Raw genomic sequence first — 14,047 nt, 5'->3', positions numbered from 1 at the left:
AGGGGACAGCAGTCACAAGTCCAGCACAACTTCTTCCTCCCTAAACCCCTCCAGCCAACCCCTACAACCCCAAAGATAAACAAATGTTAAAATATGCATTAACAGGGGCTGGCCGAGTGGCATAGTGGTTAAGTTCGCACACTCTGCTTCGTCTGCCGGGGGTTCGCCGGTTCGGATCCTGGGGCCAGACCTAGTACCACTCTCAAGCCATGCTATGGAGGGCTTCTCACATAAAATAGAGGAAGATGGGCACGGATGTTAGCTCAGGGCCAATCTTCCTTAGCAAAAAGAGGAGGATTGGCAGCAGATGTTAGCTTAGGACCAATCTTCCTCAAAAAAAAAAATATATGTATATGCCTTAACTATGAAATAATATGAATGTTCCTGTTACATTATAGTGTAGTTCCATGCGTTTAGGAGAGGGCTCACTGTCCACTTGTTTGGATTGTGAAGCAAAAGGAATTTTTAAATGCTGTTTCCTCTTCTTCAAATTACAAAGATATTTTGTGATTTAAGGCAGCCAGCAAATGAGATTCTAAGTCTGTACCTGGCCAAACAAATAAGATCATCCTACACCTTTCATGTCTTTAAAGATACAAATAAATCATTACTATAGCAGGGATGATATGAGAAATAAATGATGGCATGCTTGCTATTTGCAAACATAACACAAATAACCACTAAAATAAAGAACGCCCTTGGATCTGTCCACATACATCATAATGCACACCTGATCTTTTCTCTGCGTAATGTTAAATAAACATTTGCTTTCGGTGCCATTACTCTTTTGGGAAAATGTTAAGTAAATTCTAATTCAGAGTGGTTTGCATATAATCATTTTCAAACATTCATCTAAACCAGTCTTACTTCCTTAACAGTAAAAGATAAAAACCCAAAAAACTCTTTTACAACAGTTGGAGCAGAAAAAAAGAAAAGTAGAAATATTTGTGTCAAGTTGAATGTTTACTAATAGAAATGAACATTATTCAAAAAAAATTAGAAAGTCAGTGATTTGAAGATATGAGGAAACAGATTCTCTGAATCAGCATGACCCTGGGCAGCATTATTAGGGGCCACTTCCCAGTGAACCTACAGTAAAAAGCCATAAGGCTTGCACCTGTCACCACCACGCTGAGATTAGTTACTCTGTTTGGCATGAGATTTAAGTCTGGTGCTGAATGCTGTTTCACACCAGACGACCTGAAAATGTCACCTAGAAAATAAATATGAAGTTTCCACTGTTATTTTTCTTAGGATTTTGGTCCCTGTATATCCCCACTAGAAACATTTTTTTACATGGAACTCTGATACACTGCCATATACATAGATGTTTTACACAAATTACAGGCCCTTGATCCATTAAGATCAGCAGCATAAGACATTCATTTTCTTGAAGAAATTCTAGGCTGCTAAAAGGATTTTAGTAACAGGATCCTACTTCGGACCTCACACCACCAGGGCTGTCAGGCCCTACCTTCTCTAAGATTGGAATACATGTAATAACAAAATGACTTAACAGCAGATGAACACACTACCTTCTAATAGACAATTTTAACTATTTCAAACCTGGATAAGCAATGTTCACTCTCAATAATTGCAGTTGTAATGCTGGCTACTTTAGTTTCTCTAAGAGATGTCTTTTGCCTGTTCTTTCTCCCTAGTACAGGAGATGAGGTAATTCCATGGATCAGCTACTATTGTCAGACAATTATAGCACACAAACCATAATGGATATCAGATGCAACACCTAGGTAGCCGGAGGATATGACGCAAATACTCTTGTCCATAAATGACCTCATGTTTGGGAAATGGATAAATTAAGGGCTATGTTAGTACCTGAAGATATCACCACCATTATGATTCTCTTCCTCTGCTGTCACTGGCCAGATAGAAAACAATGACCAGAGGTAATAGGGTTATGCTAAACCTGGCCTATCTTGGTGATTTTACTCAAGAAGTACAACTTGAAGAAAATCAATGTAAATTAACTTGAAGCAAATTAGCATCTGCTGAGGAATAATATCTACAGCCAGATCTACTCAAATGGACATGGTTTTACTTTTTTAGAAAGGAAACCCTCAGGTGAGGATTATCTACCAGACAAGCTTAAGTTTTTCCATGACTGTGAAAGTTACCACTATGATTTCTAATAATATTACTCCATTTTGTCTCTAATGATATACAGAAGTATTAGATGATAGAGAATCTAAGACTCATTGTAAAGTGATTTACATATGATCAAACACAAACAGAGCCAGAAATAGTTGTGATAAATTTTATTTCCCAGCACAAGGCAGGCAGAAGAGCATCTTTAACAACAGCATCTCCAATAACAAGATGCAAATGTAAACTACATGTGTATAGCCTGAGTGTGGCATTTGGATTTGGAAAAAAAATAACTACAGCAATCACTGATTAATTCATTTAGTCATTTGCTTATTCATTCAACATGCTTCACAGTGTTTTCTTCCAGAGCTGATCACATAGCCTCCGTATCACAATGGCGTTAAAAGAAAGAACACCCTAAGGGCCTTAAAAAGATGCTGGCTTTATTTGGTTTCATTCGTCTTCTATTGGTTCCCCAAAGATGACATCCCTTAAATGGTCTCCTAATATATTTGTCGATTTCAGTGCAGGCTGAACTTCTCTAATGGATTACCACCCCCTCCTCCAGACCTTCTTCTCTAGTCTTTGTAAGGAAATGCCAGCCAGCTGGAACAGCAGGGCCACAAGTACAGCTGGGAATTCCTGGCCCACAGGTGTCCATTCTCGTATTTGATAGCTTGCCAATATCAAAGCTAGATTTGTTGAGGGGATCCCCACAGTTGTTTCACAGAAAGAAAATTATCCGCTGGCACTAATAGTAATAATCCCTCCCTCCATATCTGACTTAGTACTTGAGCTGGAGCCACAGGCCCCTTTCCCCACCAAGCCTGAACAAGTATCAAGTTTTCCATCCTTTTAACAAGTGGGTGGCAGACTGTCAGGATAGGAATTAGATGGGTGCAGGTGGCACCACCTGCTTGAAATGCTTTTGAATATTTTATGTTTCATTATTGCTGAACACCATTGCATCATTCTTTCTTTTCTTGCCAATAACCATGGTGCCATTTGTTTGAGCTTAAAGTTTGTTCCAAACTCAGATTTTGGATAAAAAGAACATGAAAGGAATTTTTTTTCATTGAGAATAAGGAATAAGTCAGAGAAAAAGTAATTATTTTGTTGTGTAGAATGGAATTCAGGTAATCTAATTAGAAAGTGTACAGGTTCGTTAGCAGATAGATGAGAACTAATATTGTTGATGATTCTCCAGGAACGAATTATTTTTGGTTGCTGGTTTAGCTGAAATACAATAATCAGTAAACTGGGTGTTCCTAAATAATATTTATGGATACAAACTTCAAATGTAAACATCTATAAATTAATAAGGATTAATTCCTAACTCATCCATATTTTATTTTGATTAGTGCCTTATACAATATACTATTTCTTTTGGTGATGTTCATCACCTTATTTTGTGTTTCAGCTAAGCTTTAAACAGATAAATAGACTGGCATTTGCTGGGCTTGGGAAATGGGGCACAGTTTCACTATGCCATCTTGAATGAGCCAGCAGACGACAGACATTGTTTGCAAACTAGAAGCACAGGATGAGACAGTTTATCCAAACTTTACTCTGAGTTAAAAGCATCAGGGTAATGACTTCAAAAAGGTGTTTTCAAACTTCCTGAAGATCATGTGAAGTGGTTAAGAGAGGCTGTGGAGTAAGACTGCCCATCCACACCTGCCAAAGTTTTCTACATGGATCTTAACATATGGCCACAAAAACTATTGCTTGAGTCTGTTTGTGAAATTTGTTTGTTTTTATCAGTCATGCTCCTGACATGAAAGATATAGCACATTTAAACAGTACAATCATGAATTTAGTAAAAGAACAATTTATCAATGTGTGGGAGGGCATAAGGAAACGAACACGGAGTAATGCAGTCCCTAGCACAAGATCTGAACGGACGAGGAGAGGCAGTGATTACTGGAACTCACAGCAGTTGCAAAACATGGAGGGCCAGCTAGTAGCTGATGTGGCCTTAAATCAAGAGATGGAACTACTGCTAACTCAGACTGGAAAAGAGACAGAATCTCCCTCATCACATACCTCCCGGTCTCCTTCCAGTGACTCCCACTGGCCTAACCCAACCAGAAGCTAGAGGCAAGGGAGTCCTATAATGTAGTCCACATAGCTTGGCCTCTCAAAGAAACAAGCAAGGGGTTAAAGGGTGGAGATCTGGAGGGTAAAATTGAAAATATCCAGTACAATCTATACCTTTTGCCCTGCAAAATCTATTCTTTTTCTTTGTTCCAGATCATGACATTGTAATGTCAATTCACAATTTATTGTATTCTTCTCATAAGATCATGAGAGGATGAGGGGAAAAAGGGAAAAATAAACAGCAAAATAATGGAAAGAAACAAAGACAGACAGATAGACAGATAGAGTATAAAACATTACTGCTAGAGTCCCTGCTTCTTTACTTGGTCACGAGGCCCAAGCTGATAATTACAGTCTTTGTTTTCTACCATATATCCCATGCTCCCCTTAGCTTTAGCCATCATCTTGACTGGATGGTGTCCTTTCTCTGCTGAAGTAAACCAGACCTCCATTTTTCCAGGATCTGCTGTAGCTTTCCGTCCATCAGGAATATTGAGAAAGAGATCACTAAGGGGTGCCTTAGTAAATCCTCTGCGTTCTGTTGCCTCAGTTGTATAACTGAAACTCAATATCTCCATTGATAATTAGGATCACTCTCCCTGATATAGTGACCCTCTTTCTTAGCCTTTTGTTTAAGCAACATACTCAAAATGGCCAGGGGAAGGATCCAGCTTCCAATTCATCTGCCCCATGATGGTGTTCTGTGATAGCATGATTCCTATCTTCAGCAGCAGGACCTCCAAACACACAAAGTTCAAGGTGGCAGAGAAGATAAACAAAATATTTCGCAGTGGGTAATTTAGTGAAATAATGAGGCAGCCACTTCCATCTCTATTCCTTTCTCCCCAGAAAAATAGACTCTAGATATGAGTTGGTACCATTAAATATCAACCACAAGTGTATGACCTATAGTATATCCAGTAGGAAAATGTTCTCCCAGCTGGCACTACAACTAACTTTTCAGCAGACTATTTATCATTCTATCAAAGCTGCTGCTGCCGGCTGATAAAAGCCAGCTTCTACCGAGCCTCATGAAAATTTCAGGTAATTCTCTGAGGGAGCCCATTATTGCATTTCCTTTGCATAAAATGAATCATCTTATCAGAAGCAATGTTGTATGGAATATCATGGTGATAGGTAAAGCATTCTGAATGTCCTTGGATGGTTTCTCTGGCAGAAGCACTGCCCAAAGAGAAGAAAACCAATTCCCATAAAATGTGTCATTCACTGCTCTTCTCCATGGGGAAAGAGTCTAATGTAATGTACCTGCCACCAGTGGATGGTGCCCTGTTGGGAGCTGAGGATTGCCCTCTGAGATTGGCAGGTTGAAAATTCAACTGGGCAAAGAAGCCAGAACAATCCTGGTGAGAGGAAGACTTTGTTGATGAGCCAACATGTAGCTTCACTCTCTGTCTCCACAGGCATTTTGCACATAAGCCTTTTGATCAAGAGTGGCTAGGAAAAGAGGCTGACTGACATTCCCAGGGTGGATAATCTTGTCTAGCTGTTTATGAAAGCCTCCTTTCAGTGAATGAATGGCCTCTGGTGGGCATTTAGCAAGAAATTGATAATCTTCACACCCTGTGCCATCTCTGAGATGTCCAACCACATACTTCCCACCTGGATTTCTTAGTTATCACTCTTCTAATCGTATTTTATCAGCCATCCAATCTTTTAGCCACCATAAACCCATATCAATCTGAGCCTCAGGCCATCTCTTTCAAATAAGGTGACCGCCAGAGATAGCTAAAGTTCTTCCCACTGTGAAGATTTCCCTTCACTATCTTTCAAGGCTATCTCCGAGTAATGCGATAGTGCTGTTATGTCAATTCTCTTTTAGGTACCAGGAAAAGAGACAAAGCCCTGTCTGCATGGACCTAATAGTTTAGGGCACAGGTTCCCAAACTATCTTGGTTCACATCACCTTTAGTTTCTCGGTAATTTTATGTAGCACCCTTAGGCCAAAAGAAATACCTAAAGTTTCCATTGTATTAAGTATTTAGGTCTAAACAACTTATTTATGTCCTAACACATTATTTAAAACAATAACACACATACATGGAAAAGATAGTATTTTACTCCATTCTTTAATGATCACAATTAATTACTAATGGGAAGTGAGCAGCTGTTCAGCACTGCTCAACCATTGGAATTCCATTGGAACCACTACTCTCATTAATTATTCCATATTGATTTTTTTATGGTACTTGGTTTTTTATCACTGTCACTACCACCGAAAACCCAGCTTTGTAAAGCTATGACACCACCTAAAAGAATGTAATGTGATCTAGCATTAAAACTAATCTTCCTCAAATTAGCAGTTTAGGTGGCGTCTGAAATATATCAAGTATCATGACAGTTCCCTCAAATATTTACTGTATCCCACAGTGCCCCTGTGAGTTCACTGTAGAGCTCCAGAGCACCTGGGTGAGTAGTTTAAGAACTGCAGGCCTGAGGAGATATGACAAATAAATGTATAAAATTTTAGGACATTATAAACGATCTAAAGAAAAATAAATGAGGATAAAGAGGTAGAAGGAAGTGCAATTTAAAACAGAGTTTTCATGAGAGCCTTGAAAGTAGTGAAACTGGATCAGAGTGAACTGAAGCACTCCACACAGACAGAACAGGAAGATGAAGGTCATGAGGAAATGAGGGAGGAGCACGATTCCCATACTTCAAGAACATCGGAGAAACAAGTATAGTTGAAGTCAAATGAGTAAGGGGGAAACAGTAGGAGATGAGGTGAGAAATTTTCTAAGGAGGTTAGATTGTATAAGGCCTCATTACTACAGGGAATCTAGATTTTGTCCTGAGTGAGATAAGAACTATCACATTATTTTGAGGAGAAGAATGACATAATCTGACAACAACAACAAATCATTTTGGCCAAACATACAGACAAGTGCAGAAAATACGTCTGTTTTATTCACTGATGTATATCAAGAACCTAGAAGAGTATTGGGCCATAGTCACTAAGTACTTGTTGAATGAATGAATGAATGATTGAATGGTTTATGTGTGAAGAACAAATTGAAAGGGAGACAAGAGTAGAAGAAGGGAAACCAGTTAGGAGGTTACTGCAGGAGTACAAGGAGTTAACAATGGCTTGGTGGCAGGTAGACTTGGAGAAAGTGGTAACAAGTTACCAAATTTTGGATGCATTTTAAAGGTTGACTTACAAGATTTACTAATGGATTGGACAAAAAATGTGAAAAAAAAATAGAAATCAAGGATGGTAAAGGAGGGTGATGAGCAGTTTAGATGAGAAATCAAGAATTTAATTTTGGATGTACTAAATTTGAGATGACCATTAGATATCCAATTGCAGATGTTGAGTTAACATATTCATGTATGTATAAATGTAGTCACATTATGACTATTCATATATGATTATTCTCATATATATATGAAAATGTTCAGAGTAGAGGGCAGGCTGGAGATATACATCTATAATTTGTCATTATGTAGATGATATATCAAGTCATGGAATATTATTGTCATAGAACCTCAAATTCTCAGTTGCTAGCTTATTGTTTATATACTTTCGTGTGTGTACTTATTCATGTGTATATTTATGTATGTTTGTGAGCTCGCCTTTAAGGGAGCTTTTAAAAAGACGCATATATTTTTAAGAAATATGTATGAGTGCCTTCCAGCATAGTTTTACATTTGTTTCTGCCCAGCACCTGAGAGGCATCTTTAGCAAAAGATAAATTTTTTCTTGTTGCTAACTTTTCACTTGGGGTATTAGACCAATTGAGGAGTATAAATTTGAATCCTAAACTGATGACAAGTACAGGCCTAGAGTTTTGGTTTCTCAAAACCATCATACCAGAGAACTAGAGCTTTTAGCAGCTCTCTTGGAAGCACAGTCCTCAGGCCGCAAGTTTAAGCAGGGTTTCAATTTAAACTCCTCATCTACCCTATGGTAAGGGCGTGTTCCTTTCTCATTCTGTCTTTAAAACTGAAACCTATAGATTAATGGGGGATAACAACCTTGTACAAACTAAGAGCAATCACAGTGTTAGTTCAGTCACTTCCCATGAGTTTTCTCACTTTTTTCCCCATGTCAACATAGGTTTGCATTAATATTTGTTATATTTTATGATTTATATTTTTATCATAGTTTCATAGTTTCAATATATCTTAGTCAACATCAACATTCTAACACTGTAAGGGAATATAGTTCAACACGTGTTAGTGTGTTATCTTACTAGTGCTGGGAGGGTTTCTTCATTTTCACACTCTTATCATGTTAATTCAAACCTTTGTCAAGATATATTTAGTATTCATGTTTTTATTCTTTTTCTCAAGAATATTTTGAGCGTGTTATTTTTTCAGTTCTGGATAATTTTTTGCTAATGTTTTGAGTTCTGGTTCCTCCTTCTTCCTTTTTTTTCCCTAAGTACAGCACGGATCTTAATTCTCTTTTAGTCAATATATTTGTTGAACCAAAACACTGTGAAACTTCTATACCAAGCCCTGGGAGTACACCAGTGAACAGGATGACAGAACTCCTGCCCACATGGACCTAATAGTCTACCGGTTCTCTGTTTTTTGTCTTCCATACCTACTATCTTTCCTCCTAATTTTTAAACAATTTTTATTGTGGTAAAAAACACGTGAGATCTACTGTCTTAATTTTTGTGTACTGTACAGAATTGTTAACTATAAGCACAATGTTGTGCCATAGGTTTCTAGAACTTTTTCATCTTGCATGATGAATCCCTAGACCCATTGAACTGCAACTCCCTGTTTCTCCCTCCCTCTAGCCCCTGGCAACTACCATTTCTTTCTTTTTCTGGGGGTTTGACTACTTTAGATACCTCAGAGAAATGGAATCATGCAGTATTTCTCTTCTGGTGATTAGCTTATTCTACTTAGAATAATATGCTCAAGGTTCATCTGTATTGTTGCAAATGGCAGGATTTCCTTCTTTTTTAAGGCTAAGTAATATGCCTGTGTGTGTGTGTGTGTGCGCGTGTGTGTATGTGAGTGTGTGTGTGTGACATTTGCTTTATCCGTTGATTCATCCATGGACGTTTACATTGTTTCTACCACTTGGCTATCGTTAATAATGCTGCAGTGAATTTGAGCATTATTTGAAAGAGAATGCAAATATCTCTTTGAGATCCTGATTTTAATTCTTTTAGACAAATAATCAGAAGCGAGATTTCCAGATCATATAGTTGTATTTTTATTCTTATTTTATTTTTTGAGAAAGCTTCATGCTGTTTTCCCTAGGAGTTTCACCATTTTACATTCCCATCAACAGTACACGGGTTTCCAGCCAACACTTGTTATTTTTTCATTTTTTGATGATAACCATCTTAACAGGTGTGATGCCTCATTGTGATTTTGATTTGCAATTCCTTGATGATTAATGATGGTGAGCATCTTTTCATGTGCCTCATAGCCATTTGTATGCCTCCCTTGGAGGAATGTCTATTCAAACTCTTTGCCCATTTTTTAATTGTTTTGTTTTTTACAATTGAGGTGTAGGAGTTCCAAACATATTTTTTATATTAACCCCTCATCAGATATATGGTTCACAAATATCATCTCCCATTCTGTAGGTTGCCTTTTCGCTGTATTGATTTGTTTCCTTTGCTGGGAAAAAGCTTTAACTTGATGTAGTCCCATTTGTCTATTTTCGCTTTGTTGCCTGTGCTTTTGGTGTCATATCCAAGAATTCGCTGCCAAAATCAATGTCATGAAGGGTTCTCCTATGATTTATTCCAGAAATTCGATAGTTTCAGGTCTTACGTTTGTGTCTTTAATCTGTTCAGGTTGATTTTTGTGTATGGAGTAAGATAAGGATCCAATGTCCTTCTTTTACATGTGGATCTCCAGTTTCCCACCACCGTTTGTTGAAAAGACTATCCTTTCTTTCCCCATTGTATAGTCTATGAACACTTGTCAAAGATCAAGTCTCACCATACATTTGTGGCTTTATTTCTGGGGTCTCTATTCTATTGGTCTGCATGGCTGTTTTATACCAGCAGCATACTGTTTTGATTACTGTAGCTTCATAATATGTTTTAAAATCAGGAAGAGTGAGGCTTCCAGTTTGCTCTTCTTTCTCAAGATTGGTTTGGCTACTAGGTGTCCTCTATGGTTCCAAGTGAATTTTAGGATTGATTTTTTTATTTCTATAAAGAATGCCGTTGGAATTTTGATAGGAATTGCATTGCATGTGTACACTATTTTGGGTAGTATGGACATTTTAACAGTATTAAGTCTTTCAATCCATGAACGCAGGATACCTTTCCATTTATTTGTGACTTTTTAAATTTCTTTCATCAGTCATCTATAGATTCCAATGTATGAGACTTTCACCTCCTTGGTTAAGGTTATTACTGAGTATTTTATTCTTTTTGATGCTAGTGTGAATAGAGTTATTTTCTTAATTTTCTTTTAAGTTGTTCATTGTTAGTGTATACAAATGCAATTAATTTCTGTATGCTGATTTTATATCCTGAAATGTTGCTGAATTCACTTATTAGTTCTAGTTCATTTGATTTTGTGGAATCTTTAGGGTTTTCTACATATAAAATCATGTGACGTATGAACAGAGATATTTTTCTCCTTTTTTTTTCCAATTTGGATGACTTTAATTTCTTTTTCTTATCTAATTGTTCTAGCTAGTCCCTCTAATACTATGTTAAATAGAAGTGGTGAGAGTAGACATCCTTGCTTTATTCTTCATCTCAGAGGAAAAGCTTTCAATCTGTCCACCATTATATATTAGCTGTGGCTTTTTAACATACGGCTTTTATTATGTTGAGATAATTTCTTTCTATTCCTGGTTTGTTGAGTGTTTCTTTTATCATGAAAGGCTGTTGAATTTTGTCAAATGCTTTATCAGCCTCTATTGAGAATGCCCTGTGATTTTTATCCTTTACTCTGTCAGTGTTGTGCACCACGTTGATTTCATATATTGGATAATCCTTCCATCCCAAGACTATATCCCATTGGTAATAGTGTATGATCCTTTTAAAGTGCTATTGGATTTGGTTTGCTAGTATTATATTGAGAATTTTTTCATCTACATCCATCAAGGATATTGGCCTGTTGCTTTCCTTTTTTGTAGTACCTTTTTCTGGCTTTGATACCATGGTTTTGCTGGCTCATAAAATGAGTTTGGAAGTGTTCCCTTATCTTCAATTTTTTGGAAGAATTTTGGAAGAACTGATGTTAATTTACGTTTAAACATTTGATAGAATTGACCAGTGAAGTGTTCTGGTCCTGGGCTTTTATTTTTTGTCATGTTTTTGATTACTAATTCAGTCTCCTTACTAGTTATAGGTCTGTTAAGATTTTCAAATTCTTCATGATTGAGTCTTGGTAGATTGTATGTTTCTAGTAATTTATTCGCTTCTTCTAGATTATCCAGTTTGTTGGCATGTAATTATTAATAGTAGTCTCATATACTCCTTTTAATTTTGTAGCATCAGTTGTAAGAGCTCCTCTTTTATTTCTAATTTTATTTATTTGAGTCTTCTCTTTTTTCTTAGTTAATCTAGCTAAAAGTTTGTCAATTTTGTTGATCTTTTCAAAGAAAGAAACTCTTAAACTTTTTTGTATTCTTTTTCTATTCTCTATTTCATTTTTTTCTGCTCTAATCATACATATTTCCTTCCTTCTGTACTTTTTCTAGTTTCTTGGGGTGTAAAGTTAGCTTGTTTATTTGAGATCTTTCTTTTTCTTTAATGTAGATGTGTATCATTATAAAAGTGACTGTTAGTACTACTTTTGCTGCATCCCATAAATTTCAGTATGTTGTGTGTTCATTTCCATTTGTCTCAAGATATTTTCTAATTTCCATTTTCACTTCTTTTTTATTTTTTTGCTTGAGGATGATTAGCCCTGAGCTAACATCTGTGCCAAACTTCCTTTGCTTTGTAGGTGGGATGCCTCCACAGCATGGCTGTGCACCCAGGGTCCAAACCCTAGAATCCAGGGCGACTGGGTTCTGAAGCAGAGTGCACAGAACTTTAGCCACTCTGCCATGAGGTTGGCCCCTCCCTTTTGACTTCTTGATAGACCCATTGGTTGTTCAAGACTGTTTTGTTTAATTTCCACATGTTTGTGAATTTTCCAATTTTCCTTCAGTTGTTTATTTCTACTTTCATTCCATTATGGTCAGAAAATATACTTGCTATGATTTTAACCTTCTTAAATTTGTTAAGACTTGTTTTGTAACCCAACATGCAATCTATACTGGCGAATATTCCATGTGTATTTGAGAAGAATGAATATTCTGCTGTTTTGGGGTGAAATATTCTGAATATATCTGTTAGGTCCATTTCGTCTATAATGTTGTTCAAGTCCTGTGTTTCCTTATTGATCTTTTGCCTGGATGTTCATCCATTGTTGAAAGAAGGGTACTGAAATCTCCTACTATTACTGTGATTCTGTCTATTTCTCCCTTCAGTTCTGTCAATATTTGCTTCATGTATTTGGGTGATCTGATGTGCATATATAACTGTTATATCTTCCTGGTGAATTAATCCTTTTATCATTCTATAATGTCCTTCTTTGTCTCTTTTGACAGTTTTGACTTACAGTCTATTTTTTCTGATATAAGTCTGGCCACTCTTGCTCTCTTTTGGCTACCATTTGCACGGAATATCTTTGCCCATCCTTTCGTTTTCAGCCTACGCATGTCATTAAATCTAAAGTGAGTCTCTTGTAGGCAACATATGTTTGAATCTTTTTTAAAAAAAATCTGTTCAGCTACTCTATGTCTTTTGATTGGGGAGTTTAATCCATTTCCATTTACAGTAACTATTGATAAGGAAGAACTTACTATCACTATTTCGTTAATTGTTATCAGTCTGTCTTCCAGCTTTTTCGTCCCTCTTTTCCTTTCTTGCTGTCTTCCTTTGTGACATTTTCACTTTTTGTAGTGACATGCTTGGATTCATTTCTCACTTTCTTTGTATATCTTCTATAGATATTTTCTTTGTAGTTACCATGTTAATCTCTTTTGAACTGACAACAACTTAACTTTAATCCCATACAAATACTCTACACTCTTTCATCCCTCCTGAAATATTAGGTCATTGAAGTCACAAATTATATCTTTTTATATTGTGTATCTATGAACATGTTTTAGTTATAGTTTTTTTTATACTTTTGTCTTTTAACTTCTATATGAGAATTAAAAGTGATTTATGCACCACCACTACAGTCTTCTGTATTTGTCTATACATTTATCTTTACCAGCCAGCTTTATACTTTCACATGATTTTGTGCTGCTGTTTAGCATCTATTCATTTCAGCTTGAAAGATTGCCTTCAACATTTCTTGTAAGGCAGGTCTACTGGTAATAAACTCCCTCAGCTTTTGTTTACCTGAGAAAGTCTTTATTTCTCTTTCATTTTTGAAGGATAATTTTGCTGAATACAGTATTCTTGGTTGGAAGTTTTTTTCTTTCAGCACTTTGAATATATCATCCCACTCTCTTTTGGCCTGCAAAGTTTCCGCTGAGAAATCCACTAATAGTCTTATGGTTGTTCCTTGTACGTGGTGAGTCACTTTTCTCATGCTGCTAATAAAATTCTCTTAGTCTTTGATTTTTGACAACTTGATGATAGTGTGTTGGAGTGGATTGGCATTGGAGTTTTGTGACACTCTAAAAACAAGCACGGTGACATGTATGTGTGTGTATATGTGAATGTTTTTGTGAGAACATGTTCGGATGGGTGTGAGTGTAGAGCTGAGTAAACGTGGACTGAAGACAAAGTTTACTTAGTTTTTATCAGTGTAACATAATAGAAAATTATTTTAATTCAAACATTCATCAAAACCATTCAATCTCTCCTGTGGTTTT

Source organism: Equus quagga, chromosome 9 (genome assembly GCF_021613505.1).
Source record: "Equus quagga isolate Etosha38 chromosome 9, UCLA_HA_Equagga_1.0, whole genome shotgun sequence".
NCBI classification, from domain to species: Eukaryota; Metazoa; Chordata; class Mammalia; order Perissodactyla; family Equidae; genus Equus; species Equus quagga.
Note: the sequence above shows the minus strand (reverse complement) of the source record.